This window comes from Schistocerca nitens, chromosome 6, assembly GCF_023898315.1.
Source record: "Schistocerca nitens isolate TAMUIC-IGC-003100 chromosome 6, iqSchNite1.1, whole genome shotgun sequence".
NCBI lineage: Eukaryota > Metazoa > Arthropoda > Insecta > Orthoptera > Acrididae > Schistocerca > Schistocerca nitens.
In genome coordinates this window covers 632,809,488-632,814,364 of record NC_064619.1, presented here as the reverse complement: position 1 = coordinate 632,814,364, position 4,877 = coordinate 632,809,488, and positions in this window count along the sequence as shown.

Here is a 4,877-nt window from a genome sequence, read left to right as displayed (position 1 = left end):
TGAGTACATCAACGGTCATGTTGTCGGAAATGACAATTCACTTCCGGATTAGTTCCTACAAGGTCAAACCTGGCGTCAATATTTTTATCCTCGATTACGAGACATCGAACGCCAGCTCTTATCATAAACACATCCAGTCCCAAGGGCAAGTATCCGCACTAACACGAAAGCCTGCCAGAACCCACCTATGTGCTTGATGCGTCTTGAAGGACTGGAGGTCGCTATTTCTGCCATCGTGACTCCAGTACTGGCTGAGGTACGCTCTGGGGGACGTGGGGCGGGGGGCCGGGGGGGGGGGGGGCGGGGGGGCGGGGGGGGGGCGATATCCAGTACCCAGCTCCGACAGGAACAGTGCTACTGCCTATTGATATGGCGATTATTTCATTGGTCTGAGCCTTAATTCGAAGATGTAGGGCGTTGTAGAGGTGGCGATTACGTACACTGCAGACCAAACAAGGTTTTACAATTGGAAACATCGGTTGTCTTCTTGGATGGAACTGGTACTGACACCAGTCCCTTTCAACGGTGAACATATGACAGTCATCTGTGTTTCTGATGCTCGTTGTGTCCAGTCCAGGCTGTCTGCCGAAAAAACAACCCATGGCAGTATTGGTGGCGTGTCATGTTGAAGGCTGCTTCCTCTACTGAGGCATTCGTGCTGCAGGTGGAGGTTCTTTTCAGCTCTTTTCATTTGCCGGTTTTGCCCTCGAGGTGGTCCAAAAGACTGTACGAACATCTTACATTGCTACAGATAAGACAGCTGCTTTCAGTGTTTCGTTGTAAGTCCTCATCATTCCTTCAACTTCACCATTCAGTTGATAGTGGAATGTGACTGGTAATAAATGTGTAACGGCCTGTTTCATGCAAGAACTAAGAGTACAGTTAAGGTTAACTGAAAACAATTACAGAAGCCTAATGTGCATGTAGATCCCACTGTGGAAAAAATTTGCCTCAACGGCCAAACATGTATTACCCAACCACTGCTGTGCAGGGAACTGATGTACAGAAAGTTCAAGTAGGAATCTGTGTTGATGAGACACATCAAACTAAGAAATGGACTATCAAAGTCAAAATAGCCTGAGTCCCACAGGTCTGCTTGGGACACATTGATGAAAAAAATTGTGAATGTACTTATTACTGTTGGGGTCGAACAGAGCACGCTTAGACGAGATGCTTGATGATCCGGTCTATCGCTGGCTAGTTTCTTTTCTCTTGAGGTTATTAAGTTTCCTGCATGTGGAAGTGCCACGATCTTGTGGCGCAATCCATTTGGCTACAGTACGAATTTTGTCCTGTCCGCAAAAACTGAAGTTCTTCTTGAAGGGTTCGGCGGAGCATCATTGTGATGCATGCTCTTAACACAAAGACTCCCCAAAATAGCTGATAATATAGCTAACCCATTTTCGTGTATTTCAGAACTTTGTAGAGATCACATCCTTTCGGGATTTATGAAAAAGTGTTGAGGGTGATGTGAGGCGTTAATTCAGAATGACAAACTCTGCGAGGAAACTTTGATGTCAGGCTTGGTTAGTTAGTACGACACCCAATAAATATATACAAAAGAAAATGTCGACCTCTTTAAATAAGGGTGCAACGTCCCCTTAAAAAAAATTATGAATTACTGTGCTGGTAAACCCCTTACATTATTCGTTTTTCTAACAGCTGAGCAGATCTGAACGTTCTTAGACATTTCGCTCTTTACCTATTCTGATCAACACTAAACTGACACACAAAATTTTTTAGTGCAACGCAATCTGACTTTTAATAATCTCTACAAAAGAATGGCCGTGACTAACAATAACCTGTACCTTGCATGACTCACTTACCTCACAAAAATCTTCGTTACTCGAACTACTGCAATACAGAGAGCGCCACTACTGCCAGCTAAATAAAAGATTCAAACTACTGATAGGCATAGTCAGCAAATGAAAGATTTTGATAGAGAACAAACAATGTATTTACCTTAATAGTGTTCAAAAGTCATTATATATATATATATATATATATATATATATATATATATATATATATATCAGTTCATGACATCCAGTCTTACAAATTTACTGTCTCAGATGGACACACGTCCAGATCATCCGGTCTCAAGACTCCGCCATTTCACTCCCCACATCCACCACTACTGGCGGCTCACCTCCAACTGCGCAACACTACGCGGTGTTAACAGCCAACTGCCCAACACTACAATAGCAAACAACAATGCAAACCAACCACAGACTGCACACAGCACAGCCAGTGATTTTCATACAGAGCGCTACGTGGCGTTGCCAATAAAAAAACTAAACAGCCTACTTACAAGGGATATCCCGTCTGCTAATGATAATCTCCAGTCGAACAAGAACAGCCGTGTATTGTGGTCTGTTACAAGATGAAATGGCATCCTAAGTGTATAGACTAAAGAAAGAGCCTCTTTCGAGAACTGAGGGTGGTTCAGTTGGGCAGAATTAAATGTGACACTGTAGAGGGTGGTCCATCAGATGCGTACTGCAGAGACACTGAAGATTCATGGAGGTATCCACGATCTCATCTTCAGTTGTTTATGCCAACTAGGCAGCTATTATGCCAACTAGGTAGCTACCATCCCATCAGGGAGATCGAGTCCTCCTTAAGTGGTGAGTTCTATTCTGCTTGGCAGGCTCATTGTCGTCTGTACACTCCAGTAAGGTTAGTCCCCTGTGGTCTCAGCCAATAGCTCACGGGTCAGCACATGCTTTGTACCAACTGCCTCAGCCTGTGTCACGGAAGGCACCCATTGGTTTGATACGTGAGAGATATGAAAGACGTATCAGTCCAACGACCTCATATGCCATACTAATACGTAAGTAAATACACATCATTTATAAACGTTACATATTGCTGGACGCCCTGTATTACACAAACATAGTTACTAAATTCCTTTACAAATCGGTAAATCTTTTCAACCTATATCAACAGACATAAGTTTTGCCAGACATAGCCTTCACTAATAACATAAATGCATAATATCATAAGGCAATCCTAAAATGAAAACAAAATTAAATAACGTTCATATTTGTACGAAGATGTAATCTTACACAAAGGCAATAAACATTATGTAAGTCTGAAATGGTTAATCGTAGGTTCCCTAATTTGGTGAACTCTCCTTCATCTAACTACACATGGCTAATTACTGTAACATATAAGTATAAATTAATACCATGTAATTCCACACTATTAAAAATTGACTACTTCCATCTAATTCCAACACCAGCTACAGCCTTCTTATCCGGATTTGTTTGGCGACTCATCTCCCTATGAATCTGTCCATGCTTGAAGAAAAACATAAATTGCCACGTAAAAAATACAGCATTACCCATCGGATAAGTTCTGGCCAGAATTACATATATTCTCCTTTTCAACTTTAAAGTCACAAAGTCCACATAATAGAACTTAATCTCTAAACAAAAACTGGGTTAATAACAGCACGCATTTATCATTAGTAGTATCGCCTGTGCTAGAAACTCGATGAGTTATATTAATAAAGTAATTCTGTACTATAAGTATTTGGAATTTATTCATATGGAGATTCTTAGTTCTTATCTGAACTGGCTGTCTTTATAAAAATCCAACTCTTTAGAATGTTTGTCCCTGTGGTATATTAATGGCAATAGCAAATGCGGCAGGAATAGTTAGAAATTGTGTTCTTTGAAACTGAAAAGGTAAAATAGTATCCAAATAAATAATATGTAGTAACAGAATCAAAATTCGCTTAGTTTCTTTGATTTCACTTGAAACTTGAAAGTCAATAGCAGTTTTATATAGACATTCTACACGAATTCTTGTTCTATTAGCTAATCCTTCTTTCGGATTGATATTTCCAGGAAGCAGAACAACGCAGTTTATTTGTAATTGTCATTTGTGTGTCGATAAGCCACTTAAAGACGGAGAAGTCATAAACTCTACTTGATAGAAATTATTAATTTCATATTCATTAACACAAATTATTTTTCCATAGCTGTGATAAATGTTTGCTTCAACTGGCATACCATTGAGTATATCATTATTTGTTACAACAGAACCTTCCGTTTTTTTTGGCGCTACAACTGAATTAATGATTTTACGTTTTTCCGATGTAGGAAAATCTTGAATTGTTCTCGGACATTCAGCTGAGGGAATCGTCTAAAAGGTGCCATATTTCGGCAAGCCGTCTTCTTGCCATCCTCAGGAGTTTCTGATGTCTTCCTACCACTTACGTCTATATTCTCTGTTAACAAATTCCTCTTCTTTGGAAAGCCTTTTCTTGCCATTGCTACTCTACATTTTATATCATCTGTACTTTGGCCAGCATTAGATACTTTGCTGCCCAAATAAGAAAAACCACTTACTATATTAAGTGTTTCGTTTTCTGATCTAATGCCCTCGGCAACAGCTCATTTAATTCGACTACATTCCATTATCCTTATTTTGCTTTTGCCGATGGTTGTCTTATATCCTTCTTTCAAGACACTGTCCGTTCCGTTCACCTGCTCTTCCAAGTCATTTACTATATGTGACAGTACTACAATATCATCGGCAAACCTCAGAGTTTTTATTTCTGCTCTCTAAATTTGAATTTTTTGTCCAAATTTTCCTTTACTGCTTGGTCAATGTGCAGACAGAATAACATTGGGGCTAAGCTACAAACTTGTCTCATTCCTTTCTCAGCCACTGCTTTCCTTTCATGCCCTTTGACTCATGTAACTGCCATCTGGTTTCTATAAAAGTTGTCCATAGACTGGATCTGAAATATCCCGTTCAGGAAATTGTGGCATTGATGTTGGAACAGGTAATCAAAGTATTCTACACGTCAAATTATGATAATTCAAAATTATCAATTTCTAATAATGCTTTGTTGTACGAAATTT